At 39.9% G+C, this 23451-nt stretch overlaps 3 non-coding genes across 3 annotated transcripts; 2 read left to right on the forward strand and 1 right to left on the reverse strand.

Moving 5' to 3' along the window:
* The first annotated feature begins 19513 nt into the window (after positions 1 to 19513).
* Positions 19514 to 19587, forward strand: TRNAN-GUU (transfer RNA asparagine (anticodon GUU)). The gene has a single exon. It is a non-coding gene; the product is annotated as a tRNA-Asn (tRNA).
* Positions 19588 to 20512: 925 nt separating this feature from the next.
* Positions 20513 to 20586, forward strand: TRNAN-GUU (transfer RNA asparagine (anticodon GUU)). The gene has a single exon. It is a non-coding gene; the product is annotated as a tRNA-Asn (tRNA).
* Positions 20587 to 22822: 2236 nt separating this feature from the next.
* On the reverse strand, positions 22823 to 22896 carry TRNAN-GUU (transfer RNA asparagine (anticodon GUU)). Its single transcript has one exon. It is a non-coding gene; the product is annotated as a tRNA-Asn (tRNA).
* Between the last annotated feature and the right edge of the window lie 555 nt (positions 22897 to 23451).

The raw sequence follows: 23451 nt of genomic DNA on the forward strand, positions 1-23451 counted from the left end.
CGATCGGAGGCCATGTAAATGTGATGCTGCGGAAGAATGAATGAAACATGATGAATTGAGTAAATAAAGAAGAAATTCGATAAATGTACATTGAAATGAAATGGTCTCGTGCATCAAAAATGAGCGCGGAGAAAACCCTGTGGATGACAGTTACCGGAAGAAACGGGAAAATAAATATGCCTTATCCTGAGTGTGACAGAGTTAACTGGATAATTATTATAAGCAGTATTCTACTGAACCAGAGCAGACTTTTGATGGATCCCATTAGTACGCACTTCTGTGCTCTTAAACCCTGAGTAACATGGGACAATTCATCCTTAAACCTCATGATACATATTAAAATAAACCATTCTTTTTAGCAACGGCAAGTAGGAACCAAAATTGCTCCTGATTAGCTTATCTATCCAAAATTTCCACAATATTCCACAGACTAGCTAATTTGTCCACCATTACCTCTCTTTGCCCACTCGTCCTGCCTTCTTTGAATTTCTCCCAACAGTCTCCCTTGCTAATTTAGGAGGTCATAGAGAGACGGTATTAAAGAGGAAGACCAAGGATTAAAATAAAAGAAACAGAAGACGGAAGAGGACTGCGCAAAGAGCCATAAAAGAATGAAGAGATCGGTGAATAACAGGTCAGCTCGGAGAGATGCCACAAACCATTCGTGGGATTGATAACCCGTGAAGTTTATGGGAAGTTATGCGTCAAAAGTGTCTTTCCTGCACTGCACGGATGGGACTTAATGGACTGTATATATGGATGGTTATCTCTCTCCCTTCCAGAAACGGCTCCTCCGATTACGCGTCGTCTCGAGCGAGTGTTGTGCTCTTATGCAGATTTATTCCGCTGTTTCGTTTCCGAGGCGCCAACCGACACGGATCGGTCCACGGGGCGGGAAAGGGAGAAACCCAGGCTGCGTCTGCGAGTGTGTGTTTCGAAAGTGGTAATTTATACACATATATATAAACCAACCGAATGGAGGCCGAAACCGATCCTCGGTAACAGAGAGGAAGGATGGGACAAACCTGTTGAAGATCGTAGGGCCCTAGACCAATTTGGATGAGGGAGGGGTGGGATCATCATGCGCAAGACCTGTTGGCACCTGAGAAGGATTAACGAGAACCGCCTCACCGGAGGCCGTTTTACACGATGCTTATTTAAGTTACTGAACTCGATATGTTCAATCTATTGAATGTTAAGTTTCGAATGAATCGTTTTACACGAACCAACTCATCTTTTTACTTACGATTTTTGGCGCAGGCGCAAACGCTTTTTTTATTTTCCGAGGGCATTGTTTCACTTGGATTGAAATATGCATAGTTGCCGTCATGTCAGACATAATTAAACGAGGAAACGGTTGTCGTATGCCTAAAAGATTAAATCCCGGAAAACAAATTTGGACCTAGATTGGATTTTTCCGTTGAAATAAAGGAAAGATGGATTCCTTCAAAACTTATGTTTATTCCAATGTAACAATCGGTAATCTCCAGAGGCGGCCTCGCTCGCCTATCATTGGTAATTGGATGCACGAATCGGGTAGAAAATAAATATTGAACTAATTTATGTTTTCAGGACTGAAAATGTAGTTTTACTCATTTATCTTATGCGTTTCCTCTTTAACACAATGCTTTTTTAAGTATCCTGATTTCAGGGTAGAAATAAGAATCGCGCGAAAGGAACCCTTCGAGTAGATTACCGGCCTCAAAATCACTATCATGTGGGTTGAGGGGTCCGAGGAGAGACCTAGAAACGTAAAGCATGCGTACATCATGGGTTGGAGGTCCAAGATAGGAAGAGCTGCACTAAGACAGTGAATAACCTCAAACTATTCCACATGCCGAAGCATCACACAGGAGCAAAGAGGCCGGTGATGTCAGGATAAAAGTAATTGAAGATGAGAGAGGGGATGAAGAGAGATTGGAGTGAGAGAAAGTAGAAGGAAGAGGAGAATTGAAAAAAGAGTTAGACCAGAGCAGCAGAAAGTTTCTACGCGGTCCGCAGTAAACAAAAACCTAAGGAAAGTTTTCCTTAAACGCGTGCCTCTTCTCTGATATTCTATTCCTCGGTTCCACTTCTCCCGTTCCAATCTCCATATTTGCCCGCTTCCGTGTTCAATCCCCAGTCCGAAGTGGGTGTCGATCGTCAGAGGCGATCGGCCGAAAGGCAAATTTGTTTTTTTTTCTTAAAAGCTGTTGGATTTGAAAGTAATTTATTTGTGTGTGTGTGTGTATATATATATATATATATATATATATATATATATATATATATATATATATATATATATATATATATAAAGTGTGAGAGATGCCGTGGTTTTTAAATGACTCGGTGGCGCCACTCGACGTGTGGGGATGAGCCAAACGCTAGAGGAAGTGCGGGAGGAGGCGTGAAAATAGGCGATCGAGACGGGAAAAGATGAGGGTCCGGGAGTCGTTGAGTTTTTGAAATTCGAAACACTTATCTATTTATCGTGAACTAGGTTTCTTAGGAGGATGGGTTGAATGAAAAACATTCTACAATTCCAAAATAATTGCTTTATTGGCGAAGGACCACATTGTATTTGCGAAAGGTCATGATCTTCGAGTTTTAACTCTGTGTTACTCGGATTTTAAGTCTGTCACGAAGCATAATAAATCTTATCTCTTCAACCTTATCTTCTAATTAGAGACTTTATCCTTACTATATTACATCAAATTAAAAATAGCGTGGTAGTAATGTATTCTGATATGTGAATTACTTCACGTGGTCATATCTCCAAATTACTGAGTTTAAAATATTTTGTCATTTATATTACAATGCGATATTTACGATGTAGTCAGTTACTGGCGGTCCAGTTGTTTCTGATGGATTTTCAAGTCCTCGAAACTATTGAGAATTCAACCCGAATGTTTGTTCGAAAGGCTAGGGTAGAACTCATTTCTTAATATCGTCTATGGTGTCTAAAATTCGCTCATTCCACGCAAGAAGGACTCGTTGGCCTGTTCCTTTCGGTATACCGCATGTAAATTCCCAGCATGGCCGCTTAGAAGTAATAATCACGTAACTTGGGCTAAGCTGAGGGTATCCTGAGCTACCCCGAGTCAAACCCATTTCCTTCGGTCAAAAGCTTAAGGCTTTAGCTACATGTACTGCCCACCGGACTACCACTCCCATTGTACGTATTTATACATGATATATACCTCGGTTACCTCATAAGAGGTAGTGTGGAAAATCATAAGCGATGCAGTTCTGTCGTATTTTTCAATTCTCCAAATTTTTCATTTCCCGAGAAAGAGTCACCGGATACCGACTTCATCCAACTACTTAATCTACGCCCTAAAATGTTACAGGGTTGTGCCACACTTCTTGCGTCCATCATAGTAAATTGCCAACTAGGAGAAACAAACTTATACTAATGGCCATTTGTTAAATAAACAAACGCATTCCGGTATTTTTCTCAACCCTAATAGATCCAGTCACCCAAAAGAGGCCTTAACAGAAGTTAATAAGTTAGGATCCAACAGCTCAAGTGGGAATCAATCTTTCAAAAGCCCAGAAACTGATCTACGCCCTATTATATACTCTCACACCCTAAAATGTTTTCAGACATGGTACCACGGGAGTAAATGTTTATGATTGATTAAAGTTAGCGAGGATATTACTAAGTTAGATGCTCACCAATATCAAATAAACTCGATCATGTACGATTTCCTCATTTAGAACTCAACGAAGATTCACGCTAGCGAACGATTCACTCCGGGGCGCAAAATCGCTCTTAAAGTATCTAATCTTCTTAATGTGCCTTCATTCATCAATCTGTTACTCGCTAATCATCGGTCCTAAAAAGAGAATTTTATCTAGGAGTGCCACCTAATTGTAATGACACGCAATTTAAACCCCAACACAATGTGATTCCATACTAGCACTTGTGTTGTCGAGTCGAGGGGAAACAGCGTCATTTACAGCGACAGTACTCGCGACTCACGTTTAGACTTTCTATTCCAAATTTAGCGCCACTTATATTACCAAAGGTAAACAATTAGGTGATATATACACGTCGCACGCGCCCCATGTCGACTATGGGTAATGCCAGCGATAAAACTTTCCCCTGTACGCATTCGAAAGTTAAGACAAATAAATGTGTGTCGAAATAACATCGAAATCATAGGAAGGCACATCGTTAATTAAGTTTCGTTACGTATTCGCTAGAGCGTACGTTACGCAAAGCAAAAAATAATTTAAACTTTTCTACATTCTGCGCTGGCACCCAGCAAGCCACCTCTTGAGTTTGTGGCAGGGTTTGATTACTCATCAGGTATGCAACGACAATATTAAGTCTTGTTCATTTGTTAGCTACCAGTTAATGTGTGAAATATGACAAATAATGAAGATGATTTTTACTACAGCTACATTCACTACGGCGTCTAAGTGTAAATTACTTCTCTATACATTCGAGATGATCTGTTTATTACAAAAAGAACGATAAAATAATGCTTATAAACACAATGGTGATAGTCTAGGGTACTAAGAATTTTAAGAGTAATCCACCTCCCTTAGACATAAAATGACATCATAAATCTGATGGTTCTCCTCTTGATCTCTATAGTCTTATTGTCATGATGTCTATTGCCATAGAGTGTGGGGTTAATAATAGACATATAGAATGATCGTAAAATAGACCTGCTTCTGATATATGTTGGAGATTTATTCTGCAATTTAATCTTCACTCCGTGAATTACTCCCAACCCTTTTCCTCTATTGTTGTGGATATAAGCTTGAGGTAGTCCATAACATTTATAATAAAAAAGAGCTAGTAGTGACCGTCCAGAATATATATTTGTTAAAAGTAGTCTAGTTGTGATCCTTACGTTGATAATTTTTTGATTTCCTGCTTTACGCAGGATTTTGAGGGTTTTCTTAAGAATGTCAACGCCTGAAATACGTGGCCAGAAATACGTGGCCAGAAATACGGCCAGAACCGGCGAAAACGTGAATCGTGTGCGCGAAGTTTTTCGTTCCGACCGTCGATTGACCATCCAGCAAATTGCTGACATCCTACACAAATGCACATTTGCGGTACATGGGATATTGACGAAAGATCTGGAAATGCGCAAGGTCTGCGCGAAGCTTGTGCAGAAAGTGTTGCCACACGTCCTTCATCGTTACCAACGTCCTGGTCCCCTTATATCCCGATTTAGCTCCTTGCGACTTTTTTTTGATTCCCCTACTGAAGAGAGAGCTGAAAGGAAAGCATTGGGAGACCGTGGAAAACATCCAAAAGCACGTTACCACATTCCTGAGAGATATTCCCATCGAGGAGTTTCAGAGTGTCTTCCAGGCATGGCAGACACGTCTCCGTAAGTGAATTGATGCAGGGGGGGAGAGTATTTTGGTGAATTTTAAGCATTTGTAAAAGTACGATCAATAAATCTATTTTTCCCAGGGAAATAAATAAAATCATTCGAATTACTTTCATACTGGACCATGTAAACTTACACGCATGGACTGTTGACCAGTCTGGGGACATTCGATACCACTGCCTTTGTCGACTTGGAATAGATCAAAGCGCGCATATATTGTTGCGAATACGTTTGTATGTTCACATTGGTTATCGAGTGGAAATGGGAGCTTCTCCATCCTCCCGATAGATGAGGTTATCTCTTTCTCCCTTTCCGCTTCCCGTGAGCCGTCGATGGAGTAATGCGTTCAGATTTCAAAGTGCGGAGGCGTGTTCGGAGAGTTTGAATTATCCTTCCCCCCTTCCCCGCCCCCCGCCGGCCGTCTTATGGCGCCCCGGGGTTGCGGACGTGCACGGCCGGGCACGAGATAGGATAACTGGGCCGAAGAAGTCGCCCTTGTACGCTGTGCAAACGCGGATTCCTCTCCTTTGGCCGCCCGTCGCGTTGTGTCCCGTTCACCCCAATTGCATTAAAAATTCATGCGGCAATATTCCATGCATTTATTGTCGTGATACGTCTAAGCTGTCGCAGGAATATTAATAGGAAAAAAACCGAGAGAGAAGCGTAGCAGGAGAAAGTATGAGAACCAAGCCCAAGCTTTTAATCCAGCTATGAAATTATTGTGATAGTTCGTACGAATATCCATCAAATGCTGTAATTATATGGTGCAGCTCAACTCGCACTGAGCTTGTCGGTGTATAAAATGAATTTATGTGGGATTTCCATATTTTGAATCCTAGGTAGGATGGATGGTTAATATCCCCCCGTGCCATCTACGGTTTCCCAGAGTTACTTGTTTGCAGAAAATCACATAGGGTGGAATTCTGGAATGGATTTGAATGTGGTCAGGTTCCGCAATTTTCTGCCTCGCAATCCCTAATATTGTGCTGTATAATTAAATTAATTGGCAATACAAATTTATATCGAGTCAGAGAATCAAGAGGTCTATTCAAAGAACCATTTCCATAGACTAGACTTTCCTTGCGGATGTTTTCATAAGATAATTAGTTTTGGGTGGATCGGAATGATTGAGATATCGAAGAATGAAAACCTCGTGACTTGAGATTTTCAGAAACATGGGAAGACCATATCTTTATGCGAGGAGTTAAAGGGTAGATGAATTATTTTTGCCAGGCCAAGTGGTGATATGGTAACATTTGGCGTAAGAATAGAAGTCAAACTCATAAGGTAACAGCGCAAGTGAACATAAACTTTAATAGATTGAGTAAAAGATGTAGGCATACCTCCCACATTTCTTTAAGCAAAAGGCACACATGTTTGGCGCAGTTGTACTTCAGTGACGGCCGTCATCTTCAAAGCGGATCATATTGTGGTCGTGACATTGCAAAATTATCTTCCTCATTCAAGCGTAGATGAATGAAATGTTTCGTGTCATGTCGTGGAATAAAATTGCTGTGTTGAGTGGATATGCGTCACAATGCTTGAGTGCTTCCATTAGTACGCATTGTTGGTAAAAACAGATTCAAGATCAAATTGAAAAGAATCAGTGATCCAAGTGTTTGGCAGCAGTTAACGTTTTCTCTGGGTAATATTTTCTGTCTCTCCATCCTACGACGAGTCAGAATTGAGACCAGAATTGATACAATATTAGGGATTATTTGAGGTTTGAGAAAAATGTGATTCCGCTTCTCAAAACGGATGGTGTATATGGGATAATGTGTACCTCTGTCTCAAGCTCGTTGGACAGAACAAACGGCCAATTGAGATCAGGTTGAGGAAGCTCAAAAGATGCACTTGAGGGAAGGCAGTGGATGACTTCAACCGCCACAAAGGGCATCACATCAGAACCAGAGCACAAGTTAATCTTCGGCAAGGCTAAGAGTACATGACTCAGTAATATTTGGTAATAAAAAAGTACTTAGAAATTTAACGAAGAGAGAAACATTATTTTTATTTTATTTTGTATTTTTAGTGCCGTGCAAGCCACCGCTAGGGTGTGCGACAGGGGGTGAAAACACTCCAGGCTAGTTATGACTCGAATATTTATCCCCTTACCGTGCTAGGACAGTGTTATTCTGATCCCTTACCGTTCGTGGGAAATATGACATCTTAGATTTATCTGTTCTACGCTTAATCCCTCTAATTTTATTGACATGGTATTATGGACTGGAAAAATATTTTAGTGAGTGGCTTAAAGTGAAAATGGACATCCTAAAGTTTGTTTGCGGCTGTTTAAATTGGTGTGATATTGATTAAGCGAGAGGCGCATAGTGAAATAGGAAATTTATATATTTCCATTGCAATGTAAAAGCAAAAAACTTCGCCTTCGGGTGGGCTCGAGCCAACAACCTTTCGGTTAGTAACCTGATACGTTATCTAATTGCGCCATGAAGACTATCGTTAATTCCTTTGGTATTGTCATTTATCTAATCATGCGACAGACTTTTGGTACCCGAAGAAAATTACGAGATTTCGTGTCACTTGCTGGGAATGGCTTATCGGAAGGCAATGAATATTGGAGCTATTTTAAATTTGCTTGATGGAAGCATTCATCCGTCAACTATATATTATCGTCGTGAGGAAAATGAAATCATGACTCGGAATAAAATTGGTAATTTCAGACTCGACTTTGTGGAACTTATTCATTACGGAAAGAAAAAATTACAACTTTGTTAATTCCACTCTCTCCCTCCTTTTATTGGCCCTCCTTTGCCCAATCATTTCTTTATTTCCTCCCACGCATAGCTTCCCTTCCCAGGAAAGCTATGGCGTTAGCTGAGGTTGTGACTGCAGTGGAACCTTTTTTAAGAAGAACATTTTAGGTAAAGACTCATGAGGGCGATAAAATGTGTTTTTCCAATTTTATGTGATGTCCAAAACCTATTTCCTCTGAAACGCCACCCCGCACTGCACTTCTGTCCAATCCTAAAAGGCCTTCTTGCGCCTCCATATATTAGTCACATAACTAAAATGTATTTATTTATAGATAAAGCTTAAAAATATACCTGAAGATGGCACTATGTATTGAAACACGGGTCGTAAGATTATACTATTAAGTGGAATATATAAATTTGTGGTTTTTTTCTCTCTAAAGTTTTGTATTCTCTCGAGTTCATTCTGGAGGAGAACTTTATTCACTACCTGGCATGGAAAGATTCAAACGTAATTTAATCCATGTTGTGCGTGTGTTAACAATTTTTTAACTCGAATCACCAACCTTGCAATTCACAGCCGAGCTCGCTAACCGATTGAGCCACGAAGGCTATTATTATAAAATAAATATATCAACTGCAAATTATTTACGTGGGGGAACGTAGAGCCTTCCCCGAACCCCAAGATCGATTTATGGTGGTAACTTTCCTGATAACATTATTAGTGAAATCGGGAAATATTGAGAGGTAGCGGTGGAATGTTGAAGATCGTGATACGATGTAAAATATTTGGAAAGCGTGGAGGAAATACGAGGGTCATCCGGAAAGTAGTACCCGTTCGTGAAATAAAGACACAAAAGTAAATATTAACAAACATAAAAAATTTTATTTGAAAGAGGATACTTTAAACTACTTCTCAACATAATCTCCAAGCAAATTAAGGCATTTGTCATAACGTGTGACAAGTTTCTGTATTCCTGCTGCATAGTCCTTCGCCGCCAGCTCATTGAGATACGCGAGGGACCCATCTTGCACAAATTTTTGCATAATGCAGATGGTGTTTAACAATTTCATGAACAATTGTTCGAGAAACATTGGGAAAATGCTCACAGATGTCATCAATTGTGACGCGCCGATCGTTCCTCACGAATTCGTCAACTGAGCTCACCAGTTGGTCTGTAATGACAGACGGTCTCCCCGAACGCTCATCGTCGTGTGTGTTCCCCCTCCCCATGTTGAAGTTGCGACACCACCGCCGAACAGACGACTCGTCCATTACATTGTCTCCATACACCTCCTTTAATTGGCGATGAATATCACATGGGCGAACGTTTCTTGCATTGAGGAATTTAATCACTGCCCTCACTTCACAACTGGCGGCGTTCTCAATTTTTTTAAACATTGTAAACAATCACAGAAACAACACAGGCAATGCTAGCGTCACGCAACTTGGCTCAGAGAAGGCAGACAAGCCACTGAAGCTATCTGACCTCGTCCAGCGGCTACTCGCGTCGTCAGCACTTCATGCGGCACGAACGGGTACTACTTTCCGGATGACCCTCGTAAAATAGACCTTTTAGAAGGCTTATGGAAAAGAAGCAGTCACATTAAAATTCGCAAAGATATAATTTAGGTGAGAAAGATGAAATTCTCACGATACTTAGAAGGAAATAGTCAATAAAAATCATCCAAAACCTACCTTGAAATTTAGATTACCTTGAATGAATACTGACGTTAGCTGTGGACATGTAAACAAATTAACTTCCGTGGACCTTCGGGAACTAAAATTAGGGATGTGGAAATCATGATCACCCGCTCGTGCTTCATAGTATATCGTAAACGGTAGATACATGCATGCCTTTCATCTACACCTAAACACCACCCCGTAAGAGGCCATGATCGCGTATAAAATAACCCTCGGGTGTGATTGAAACGTAATTCAATCCATTATGCTCTAGGAGTTCAGTGCAAAAAGGAATAGCCCCCGGGTGGACTCGGACCACCAACCTTTCGGTTAGCAGCCGAATCGATTGCGCCACGGAGGCTCTCCATTTATTTATAAATGCATAATTATATCAAATGCACAATTTATTTATGCGGGTAGGGGAAAGTAGAGCCTTCTCCGAAGCCAAAGATTGATTTGTGGCGACGATTTTCGTGCAAACATTATCCGTGAATATCGAGGAAACGATAAATAGTGTAGACGCGCATAAGGAGAAGAAATCCGCTAGTGAAAGAGACGTTTTCAACAACAAAATAACTGACGACGGGTACACTGAGGACAAATGTGAAGAAAAGGCTAGTAAAAACAATAACGTGGGGCTTAGTACTTTATAGGTGAGACCTGGTCTTTGAGACAATAGGACGAGCGTATAATGTGGAGACTTTTAAGATGTGGGGGTGGTGGAGAATAGAGAAAAATTAAATGGACAGAGAGGAAGAAAAACGCCGAAATCCGAAAAAGGCAGGGAAAGAGGAAGCAAGAAATATTGGACGATAGTGCATTTCTGCATGTACTGCCAATATTGCATTTCTGATAGAAGAGAGAATGTTGGGTAAAGGTGATGAGGAAGGAAGAGAATAGACCTAGGCATGAAGGAAAGTAGAATTTACGAACAAATATGGAAGAAAATTATTTTGGAATGAAATAGGAAGTTATCAAGATACTTTGAAGTGAAAAGGTTAAAGAGAAATGTTATTTTTCGCTCGTTAGGCCTCATTTAGAAAATGTTGCTAGTATATGGGATCTCCATGAATATGGATTGATTGCCAAATTGGATCGTGTGCAGCGTAGGTAAGCTAGATTTGTAAAACGTTCTTATAACAAACTGAGTAGCGCATCAAAATTATTAGACGACTTAGGCTGGGAATCACTCACAGAGCAAAGGTTAAATGACAGATTAAATCTCTTGCATACATTTGATGTCTCTTTAGCAGTGATGTTGAAAATGTTTCATTACCCCCATCGTACTACGTTAGGTAAGATCATGTCAATAAAATTGGAGAGATTAAGTGTAGAACAGATATATTTAAGATGTCATATTTCCCACGAGCGATAAAGTTTTCCGACCGCGCTATGGGGGAAAAGTATTCTGGGTCAAACGTTGTCTGGTGTGTAATCATCCCCTGCCACACACCCTAGCGGTCACCTGCAGGGTACTATGTAAATAAATAAAATAAAACCTACCTTCAAAGAGGTAGCAAACCTTGAATGAATGAAAGTTTTTTCAATGTTTTTGTTTGGGCGGAAACACTGCCCACCGATCAGAGAGCCAGCCAACCGTCTTTCGCACGCACTCTCTGCAAACGGAGTTGCTCTCAGGCGCGCCCATCAGTCCTCTCCGGAGGAAAGCCACTTGTTTGAATTGCCCAAGAAACCAAATCCAGAACCCGCGTCCTTATTTTGGGAATTTCGAGGCGGGGTGGATCCTGGTCTCTTTCGTTTTGATTTTTTTCTATTGAGGTACGCTGCACAAGCGTTTCTTGCGCCATTCGTCCCCCGCCGGGCCGTCCCGATTTCCCCGCGGCGGCGGGTGGCGTCGCCAGTGACTCACGCGCGTCAACTCGGCTACCCGAAAAATAAAAAGGAAAAGAGAAAGGCAAATGAAATGCCGGCCGGGCGCCTGGTGTCTATCTATGTTTCAGGATCCCATCTCTGGGAGGCAGTGGGGGGAATGGAAGGAGTGAGGCCACTTGTCGCGCACCAGCCGAGAGAGAACGTTCGTTCCTGTGACCAGGTGCTCATTCAGCTTTTAAGGTGGATCTGCCCGCCGGGTCACGTATTCCATAGGCTCTGGAAATTTCATTTCTGACGCACTTTTTATCGAAAGGAATGATTAAAAAATGGGCTCCCACAGCCCGCTTATTTCTCCCTTAAATTTGGCGCTTTTAACATAGATTCTTTTGAGCCACTCTGCACTAGTAGCCACAAACGTTTACATATTCATAAATGTATATATCTGCATATATATTCTTGATTCACACTAGCATAGAATATATATATATATATATATATATATATATATATATATATATATATATATATATATATATATATACACTCATTTATCACAGATATAAGGAAAAGGGATAGGAACACAGGAGAGGCGAGGAAGGCGGAATCAGGCAGATCACGAGTGAAAAAATATTTCCTAGACCGGGATCCCGGTCTAGGAAATATTTTTTCACTCGTGATCTGCCTGATTCCGCCTTCCTCGCCTCTCCTGTGTTCGTCCTTGATGTGTTTTCCTATTCCTTTTCCTTCTATCTGTTTCTATATAAACGAGTATTTGTTCGCCGTTTGGCGGGATTTCGTGTTAGAATGTGTATGCTATTTTTTTAATCTGGTACTTTCCATCCTAGAATCTTGAATTAATAAAAGCACAATAATGTGGTGCACTCAAAACTAGCTTATAACTAATTAAAATTTAATTATTTTAGGGATATAGCCATTAATTGTTTTAATATTCCACTTTGATATTAAGAGTTCATTGAAGGCGATGAAGTATGGAAAACTGGAAAAGGCTGTCGCACAACCACTAAAATTTTTTAAACGATTTTATCAATTATTATTATTAGCAATCTACTGATTAGGGTAGGTTTTGGATGGGCACAGGCTGCACAGGGGTACAATTACAACCATTGACTGTCCCAAAGAACACAACTTCACGTCCAACTCTTCAATAAGCTCCTCCTCAATTCATCACACTTCCTTCCTCCCTTCATTACTTCTCACATGCCTAATCCTATTCCTGCCCCTTCCTCGTTTGCCTGCAATTCTTCCCTCTATCTACAGTATCCAATTACCGATCAAAAAGCTCTGCATCCATCTTTCCCACGTATTTTTGATTACTCTCCCAACAATCCTATTTTTTCCCCCACCATGCCTAGAATTTCTTCGCTTGTTTTCCTTTCCGTCGAGTTCACCCTTTCCATCCTTATCCAAACCCATCCTCGAAAGTCTTCAATAGACGCCTATCACCTAGCTTCTACAACAACCTAGTTTCCGCGCCTCGCAAAGCCACGCACGACATCAAAGTTTTAATGAGTCTTATTCTCAACGTCCCTGTCATCAATTCCTTCCTAGCGAACGCTAATTTGCCTAACATATATCTTCTTTTTATTTCCCTACTACTTTGACTCTCTTAGTCTAAAACACTTCCAAGTGTTACTCTCTAGTTTTAACGTTTATAATAAGCTCCTTACTTGTTCAAAACCTCGTAACCATTAAAAAAAGTATGTATCTCATTCCAAACTAAAAACAGCTCAGTATTAAAGTTTCAATATATGTATAACGAGTATGTGCAGTTTTAAGTTATCCTCTTCTCTCAATCTACCGACATGTTTGCTTTACATTCCAATCTTCATCGGTATTTTGGCTATTTCCCTTTCAATGTAGCCATTTATTTATATCTTTCTATTTTTTCCTTAGTCGTCCTCTCTTTAACCTTAATGCCGACTGCCAGACCTAAGCCATATAACATTTACTCGAAGCGTCTATGCTTGTGTACACCCCTGCTTTGTCTTATTTCTTCATTTCTACCGCGATCTAGTAAGGTTAAATTGCAGCATGATACCATTTTCGCTACCAGTAGTCTTTATGGCATGGTATTGTTTATTGCCCACACTTTAAACCCTTATGCCATAGCCTGTAATATATTATTCTAAGTTTTTCGAATAAAATTTTTGTTTCACAGGAGTATGCAGTAAATTAGTTATGTTTTCCCCACTTCAGTTCTTTAATCGTTTCCTTAGTTATCAACCCGTGGATTGGTTTGATATAGTAGGGTAGAGCTTACCTTATCCCTATAGGAACTATGAAATTCCCAGACATCATGGTAGTAAGGGGGCGAGTGTCTTTTTCTTTGCCTCGCCCGCGGTTTCCCATGGAGGTCTAGTGCCCGAAAATTCACACAGCTTGGATGAAGCTGACTTCCTAGAGGCATCATCTAGGATCATATCCTCGTTGTCCTTTCCATCTTCGCTAATCATATATATCAGAAATACCAATTAGTTCATCTTTGCATCATCCCACTCTATAAGCACGTCAAAACTTGACTAATTTTTCTCAACATTTTCATTTGGTCGAAGTCATAGAATTGAAAAAATCGATGCAAATAATTTAAAAGGTCGATTTTACGAAGTACTAAATCGGTGTCGCCCAAGTCCAACACGCCATATACTAGCGCGCTCGACGGCGCCCGGAGCCAGTTCCCGCTACCCCACTCTTCCCGGCCTCGCTTCCCGGTGCATTCCACCGGAGATTCGTGAGGAGCACAAGAGGAGCACCATGGTGACCGAGTCGTGTGCGTGTGGGCGTGCGTGCGCACAGCTGGGTGTATCCCGCTTTGCGAAAGGAATGCGCTTCATCCTCCTACTCCTCCTCCTCCCCCCTCCCTCCCACGCCCCCCCCCACCTATACCCCGACATCCGCTCTCCCTTTGAGAGCCGAAGTTTTCCCCTAACATTGGCGTCGCCCCGATCCACAATTTACAAGTCGACGGCTCTCATGAGGGGACACGCTCAGCGCCGGGCGATCCCACCGCGCTGCTCCCTTGAGCGCGGCATAAATTAATGCGGCAAACAGCTTCGCTTTGAACCACGGAGAATGAGAATAAATTGGAAGACCGAAGAAGGGCATTGCATGTGCGTGTGTGTGTGTCGTGGGTGGAGGAGGGTGCGCAGAAAATAAGAAAATCCTCACGTAGGTACGTTGTCGAAATGCAGAGAGGCCTCCCACCTCATCCCTTCCATCTCCCCCTCGCTTGTCCCCGGTCGTGTACATCTCCTGAGCCTGACAGTGGGTACCCGCCCAAGTACCCGACCTCGAGGCTCGGTAAGATTCCAATGAAAGAGTCGGCGTGCAAGTCATTATTTGCGAATCGCCGTACTGTAAGCGAGGGTGGGACGCGTGACATGGCCTCAATGTGTGCCAAAAAGGTCGCGGACTCAGATCCCTTGCGATTGCCACACACGCTTTGGCCCGGCCAAAGTTCCTGCGGAAATTTTAAGTCCATTTTATACGACTCATGCTGTGTAATGCCATCATTTCAAGTAATCCTCGTCGCTAAGAGCAATAAGTCAATGAAAATATCAAAATGAACTGCCTCTCGGACTGAATACATATATTTTAGTCTTTTTTTAGTACTTTTATTACCCTGCCAGCCACCGCTAAGGCTTGTGACAGGGAATACACACCAGATTAATTTTGACCCGAAGATTTTGACCCCTACCGCGGTTGGACAATGTTATCCCTCATCGTTCATGGTAAAAATGACATCTTAAATCTATCTGTTATACGCTTAATCTCTCTAATTTTATTGATATGATCTCTCCTACCATAGTATGATGGGGGTAAATAATACATTTTCAACATCATGCCTAAAGAGACATCCTTCCAATTTACACAAGAGATTTAATCTGTAATTTAACCTTCGCTCCGTGAGTGATTCTTAGCCTAGCTGCTCTAATATTTTGGATACGCTACTAAGTTTATCATGACGTTTTACAGATCTAGCTCCTCTACGCTGCACACGATCCAATTTTACTATCAATCCAAATACATGAGGATCCCAAATTCCAGCAGCATATTCTAAATGAGGTCTAACCAGCGACAGATAACATTTCTCCTCTATATTTATATCACATTTACCCAAAACTCTTCTAATAAATGGTGATTTTTTGTCAGCTTGTCCATATATTCCCCGTGTATGTTTCACTCAGAAGAGCTTGTGAGGGAGGGTAACGCCTAGGTATTTAATCGAGTCTGCACTTAAAACTAAATACATTTAGAGGAAATAAATGAATACTAGCAGAAGAGAAAATTGAATTATGGTATTCATATAATCGGGCTAATAATATTGATCCCTACGCATAAAGACCGAAAGAAACGTCGAAGTTGCTATAACGGCAATTCATTACATTTTTTTATGAAATGAGGTACGCTTTTCCGCATATAATTTTCTTTCTTATTTCGCTGTTCGTGTTTCGTCCTGGAGCGTCATCACCAGGATATTCAAGTCTTAACCCGGATCGTATTCAATACAAAAAAATGGAATGTGGAATCAACAACCTTACGTCAGCGTTTCAATTCATAGAGAATCGATTTCAACGAATTATGCCGTAGACCAGGAAGCATAGATTTTGAATTGAGTCACGATACAGTTACCTACTAAAGCATTTTCTCAGTGGAATTAAATTTCGAAAATGATCAAATTAAGACAGCATCTAATTCTGAGTCCGAGAATGAAAGTATTTTCAATTGATTTTATCTTTTCCTTCTCCTAATGTTTTCCTCACGCAGTTACCTACTCGTATAAAACATGCGGTATTATTACTCCATAAGGAAGCAGTCTTAGAATAACTTTTAAGTTTATTTATGCTTTTTCATCAAAGTGCATACAATGCAGGATCAAGCTGTCACGATGAGGAGGAAGTTGATGACAGAGACGTTAAGTAAGGATCTTAGGAAGATATTAGTGAAAAATTTGATATGGAGCGAGGTTTTGTATGGTGCGGTATCTTGGTGGAAGCAAGACGATAGGCGTGAATTGAAAGGTTTTCGTTGCTATGAGAAATCCGAAGGAGGCAGGAAAGAGGGATGCAGAACATATGTGTGGCAATGGAATGATGAAGATAACGGGAAGAGTCCACCCCAGCCGTACTCTTATAAATGGGCAAAGGATGGGTGAGGGAAATTGGAGAAGATACAAGCATTAAATCGATAAAAATTATAAAAATAAATAATTAACTGAAAATAAGACCAATAATACATATAGTAAAAAACTAAAAATAATTGAAATATTTAAATACCGCAAACGGTTAGAACAATGAAATGGAGGACTGCAAATAAATCACGTACTATCTAGCTTGGATATACTATACAGCGTTGATCCATGCTAGTCTCAAGCACTCAAACGCACGTAGTAAAATTTAGAATAATACAAAAATTTTGAATACTAAAAAAAAAGTGAAAATTAATCACGCATTCTCTGGCTTGGATGTACTATGCAGCAGTGATCCTTGCTAGTCGCATACACTCCCACTCTATCAGGGCTTACGAGAGGTTTCCCTCTGCGTCAGGGGCCCACCAATCACACGTAGTGAAAACCCGACAATGCAGAATACTTCAAACCACCGCCGCGAAAACCTACGCAGCCAAATGTAGGAGTGTTTAGTTTTCCTTCAAACAAAACTTTATCTGTAACGCTAGACTGCCTAATAATACAATAGGGAGTATTATGGATTCGAAACATGGTTTTTTAGACAGGATGGGCGCAGTTTACGAAATGAGTTTGAAATTTGGGCATGCATTGAGAATGTAAGTTGGACAGAGAGAAGGACTAATGATGTATTAAATGTTGCAGGAAAAAGATGAAAGTTGCTCTGTTAAATCAAAAGATGGCATAAAAGGTCGGTAAAAGATGTTCAGTGGCAGTGGGATATTGATGGCCATGGCGAAGTGAGAAATCTTTGGCAAATGTTAAAAAGACAGAGGAAAAGCATTTATAATGGCATGGAACTTGGTAAAAAGGTACAAATTGAGGTAGGAAATATTGTAAGGCAAACAAGAGGAATGGATATGATGCGATTCATGGCATGTAAAACTTGTAAAGAACAATACAGAAACCTTTCTTTAATAGGTAGGTAAATTTTGGTTAATTTCGACTCGATTTACAACCCCTTGACATGCATACCGATCGATTTTTTCAATTGAACACTAAGCCAAATTGTAAGGCGAACCGTGTATTCATGGTATCATGTTCAACATAGTTTTAGTTGTAGCGATGCTAATACTTTGAAAGTTTTGTGACTATTTAATCAATTATTGAAACATTCAATAAATTAGCAATGTATTTTCTTTTGCAAATAAGAATACGCTCTTTGACAAGGTTAACTAGTGCGATTGAAAGGATTTGGCCAAAATCATCGAACTCACCTGGGCGGCTTCGATTGAACCTCTGTGCTTATTTGCTCGGTCCAATTCGGATGCTAATCTGAATAATTAATCAATATGCCTTAACTTTAAAAAAATTCAAAATGACATAATTCAAAATGCTAAATCAGCGATATAAAATCGCATTCGATTGATACATAGATACACCAGTTGTTTCGAAGGTTAAGTATGCCTGAACCCATTCTTTGACTTAATTACCAACCAACTATTCGATGCTCGAATGGTTCGTTTGGATCGCAATCGGTATTGAAGGAAGCAAAATGTTTTGTAACATTGTCCCATCAATTAAATTATTAAGGTTTTCAATTTTTTCATACTCAATTTGTATGAAAGGATTTTTTAGATGTTGACATTTCCACTACTGCAACAATATTTTGAGCGTACATTCGTCATTAACCCTTCAATGCGAGTTGATCTTACATTCGATAAAAATAGATCAGGTATAATTAAACCAATGTGTGCGTCTTGGATCTGAACAGTGGGTTACCTGGCATTGCTTGTGGATTAGAACGTACGGGCGTCGAACTGAGAAGTTTACAGTAACGATAGAGGTCACGAGAAATAATGAGTTGCATTGAAATATTCTGTTTCCTCTGAAAAATCTATAGTTGAGGCAGGTTTATGCATAGTATGCTTCTGCCTGAAGTTCAGCTACAGAAAGAGGAGATACAAATCAATTTCAAAGAAATATAGACCCAGAGTTTCAGTCTCTGCACTTACTGAAGTAAACATTGACGCCTCTGCTCTGTCTTTGGGAAAATAGGTCGTCATAGGACGTTTAGAATACTATCGTGAACATTGGAAATATTTGTTTGGGTAACACCCAGACGTTTGCCAAAGAAAAAATCGCATATGAGATATTATATGGTGGGTTCCGCGGGAACTCACTGCGAAATCACGATCATGTCACGACAGTCAATATAAATTGTGGTTCTCATCCTACCTATAGTTCAGACCTAGCCCCATTGGAGTTTATATTCCTCAATATGAAGGCCGACCTTCTTTGAAAGTGTTTTTCATCACCAAAAGCAGGCGTAGGCGAACTGCAAAAGTTTCAACCTACCACGGCCGCCGCTGATGCAGTCCATTACCAATTCAACTATCTAGATAACATGAAATACAATGTTTACACAGCTGTTCAATTAAAATTGTCTGTATCAAGTGGTGCAAGTTTGAATGAGGTTCTCTAATTTTTTATATTGATATTATTTAATTTTTCTTTGAATCAGTTTACGTCCTCAAAGCATCATATACGACTAATCTTTGTGCGATGAACCCGACGGTAGAAACAACCCTCGATTAAAATATTCATATGAACTAAAAGCCACCAACGAGCCTTAATTGTTCTTACAAAATGATTCATGCAGATGACCGCAGTCTTCGAGGCAGCTAAAAGTTTAATTAAATTGCCACAAAATCAATTCGCACTAGTTAGATCAATTTATTGGATATATAGGACAAAATATTGCAAACAATTAATGTGGTAATTTACTTGTTGGAAAAAAGCCTCCGTGGCGCAATCGGCTAGCGCATTCGGCTGTTAACCGAAAGGTTGGTGGTTCGAGCCCACCCGGGGGCGGTATTTTTTATTACTATTATTACCTATTACTTCAATTTCCTCCATGAAAGAAAATCACAAGTTATGCGTGGAAATATAAATAAATAAAATTAAAATTTTAAAAGTTAGCTCTGCTGTTTAAGTATGAATTCCGGAAATAACTTCCTTTTAATTACTTCAAAGATTTTTTTTCAAAAAAACTGTTTCAGAAGTGCAATAAAATGGCATCGTCGCAGAAAATTTCTCTTTAGGATGAAAAATAAGGCCCTTGCATTCTCGTGAATAACAAATAAAACAAGGGAAATGTTACGTAAAATGAGATACTTTGTTACTGTTACTGAGCAGAGATAAATGTCTTCATAGGATGAAATTTTAACCGGAGCGAATGATTAATGATGAAATAACTTTGCCAGAGTCTGAAGTCACGGATGGCATATGAGTGATGGATTTTGAAAAAAATGGCAGCGATAAAAACGATCTAATAGTGGCAAAATGTTCACATTTATTGTACGAAAAATTGAATAATCAAGTCTAAATTATAATGCACGATCCCTTTTTTTAATTTCTACCTATATTAAACCGAATAATTTTAAATGCTCAAAAATTTCATGGTTGAGATTTTATTGTGTAAAGTCGCAGTCTTTGAGACTAGTTTACATTCGTCGACTAGGTATCCATATCATATGAAGTTTCGTAAAATATGTATCTACCAAATAATATCGACTAAAGTTTTTGTGAGAGGCTGGCGAATGTATTTGCCATTTGGTAGTCGCAGGGTAACCTGGCATAGAGATAATCTTTAAAAAAATTGTTATTAATGGATTTTGAATCGTTACGATCGGATTATTTAATTCAGCCATAGAAAATACTTCGGAAATAGCTAGTTTGTCATTAATGCTATTTAAATCGAAATAAAGGAACTAATATATAATTATGTGTCTAACCTGCCTCCGTGGCGCAATCGGCTAGCGCGTTCGGCTGTTAACTGAAAGGTTGGTGGTTCGAGCCCACCCGGGGGCGGTTAAATTTTTAGTGATTCTTTAGCTTAAGTAAACTCATTTTACTTTCATTTGAGCAGCTCTCAAAAGGATCGGATAGAAACCACTACCTGAATGAAATTTTCTTTCATTATATTTCTTGGATAAATGATTTGTCCTAGACGTGATTAAATGACAACTCATAGTGCAGTTGGAGTCGATTTTAGTTTCGCTTCTTATGGATATTTTATGAAATATATCGTTATCTGAAGCAAGGTACGACTTGAGCTTTTCAGAACTACGGGTGTTCCTCGAAAAATGAGATTTAAGTGTCTCATGACCATTTTAATCTTTGGCTGGTTGGAACTTCGTGGAAATGTCTCGAAAACCAATCGGCGATAGTGCCTGATTCAAGGAGATTGTGATTTCTTGTGGCATTTGATTTGATAACTATTATCTGCTCGTAGTTGGAAGCTTGTATTCAACTCAATCTTATCAATTACAAGATCCGTGAAAACAGGTTTTGCAAATGGCCTGATTTTTAAAATGACAATATTCTTTGTAGTTTTTGAATTCTGTTGTTATATGAATATGTTTGGCTAAAGGATACCGCTTCGTGGGTGAAGACTTAATTCCTGTCTCATCATTCTCTTTTCATTTGGCATTTGAGCATTAAAAACTGCTCTCATAGGTGATTCCACCTTGATAGAAGCGCGTCGTCGTCATTTATAAAAGGGAGCTTGGTTGACCGGGCAGGTGGGAATGAAGGCATTAAAATAACCGTGTTAACATCACTGATAAAAAAATATTCACCGCAAGTCGCGTAGGTAGACGTGAATAATGATCGAAGAAAATAGAAAAAATGACAAGACTTCTATCGTGCCAGAATTGCTTCATATTATCAGACCTAGGAGGAGATTTTTGGAATGGTAGAGTTTAGAGTGAACACAATTGATGAGCAATTTCGTCAAGTGGACTTAACAGAGAAATAAAATATGGCTTATTGTGGTTTCTATGGTATTTTTTATTTAAATTTCAGATATCAACGTTGCCAAATGTGACTCACCTTGCTTCTTTTTGGCGTTATTTTGGTGATAAGGGTAGCTGCCGACACCTGTCGATTGCAATGGAAGTTGAACATTTTGTTGCTCATTATCATAATTACGAGTTTTTAAGCTCGAAAGAAACTCAGGGCTAAACAAGGCATATTAAATATTAAAAACGTTGAATTTACAAGTCGGAACAAAATTAAACACTATAGAGATGTTAGGTATACTTTCAGGTGCATGTGTATGTTAGTTGGTAGTTTGAGTGTTTGCATGTGTGTGGGGTGTAAGTGTTCATGCATGAATGTATGCCATGTTTTTTTTTTTATATATGATTTTGTCGTTATTGCATGCGGTTTTTTTTTCTTTTTCTTTTCTAAATTATGGGTGGTGTCCTAGCACCCCCCGCCACACGCCCTTGCGGCGGCTTGCGGGGTATTGAGTAGATGTAGATGTAGAAGTTTCCCTTTCAGTCCCTCTTCCCTCCCGGCGGGGGGAAATTCCTGCTACCTGCAACGTTGGGTCGAATTCCCTTCCTTTTACTGTCTCTTTGGGGGGTTGAGTGTATTGTGGTGCATTTTCATGTGGTAGTGATGTTTCACATTCTTGCTTGTTGTGTCCTGGCTTGCGTGTTGTAGGATGGCTTTGGTGCTGTATCCTGGGGTGCAGTTTTTTGTTGTTTTGCGGTGTATGTGTTTGCATGAGTATTGGATGGAGGGAGTTTTGCATGAGTGTGTGCGCTGCTGGGGTGTAATTTTCCGTGTTGTTTTTTGCATGTGGTATTTTTCGTTTTTACGGTTGGTGACCTAACACCCCCCGCCACACGCCCTTGCGGCGGCTTGCGGGGTATTATGTAGATGTAGATGTAGATGTATTACGAATGTGGTGTATGGATGGCTTTATATTAGATTCTTGAGAAAATCGTTTTATCCGCAGTAACTATTTCAATATCTTCTAACGTGAAGAGCAGAAACTTTTTAGATAATTTGTATGACTCTCCAACTGCAACTGAGGCTTACTCTTGAGAATTTTTTGAACAATTACGAGCCTACCATGTTTTAACGAACCGGTTTAGCAGGAACCAACCGGCTTAATCAACAATTTATTGTTCGGATCAAGCATACCAAATTGAATACATTGCGGCTTAAACTTGTGTGATATTGACGTGGTTAATGACGCAAACTTGAATAAGATATTTATTAATTTTAAAAACATTGAACAAGCAAAAAGCTTCGCCCCCGGGTGGGCTCGAACCACCAACCTTTCGGTTAACAGCCGAACGCGCTAGCCGATTGCGCCACGGAGGCTCATTACGGGTGATGGCATTACTATATTAATTTATCGTAAACATTTGTTTAAAAAAATCCAATAAATTTACCTGATTTGTGCTAATTAATTTGTAACAATTTAATTTAACTTTTAGCTGCCTCAACGACTGAGATCATCTGCATTACTCATTTTGTATTCATCATATTTTGTGGTACGCATATGAGTTCTAGAAAAGTATCAATTGCTGAGGAAGGCTCATCGGAATGTAAGAAGAATGGTATCGGACATGGAAGGGCAATTATAAATTTGCTTCGGAAGCTTCCACTCGCCAAACCTATCGTCGTGAGGAATATAGAACTAAAATCTCTGGAATATCTCGAGTTAATCCTTGAGAGGAACTTTATTCGCAGCCGTGGTAAGATGAGGATATCTGTCAGAACGATGTACGCCGTCGAGTCCTGTTCAAAGGTTTCATCACCGCACTATGTTTGCGGAATCGTCCGGCGCCATGCTGGTATCTATTTTTCCAGGAATGAACTGATTCGAACGTAATTGTAATCAATCGTTTTTGTGAGTAATTCTGTAAAAAAAAT

This window comes from Hetaerina americana, unplaced genomic scaffold (genome assembly GCF_022747635.1).
Source record: "Hetaerina americana unplaced genomic scaffold, ioHetAmer1.1.p SCAF_7, whole genome shotgun sequence".
Lineage (NCBI taxonomy): Eukaryota > Metazoa > Arthropoda > Insecta > Odonata > Calopterygidae > Hetaerina > Hetaerina americana.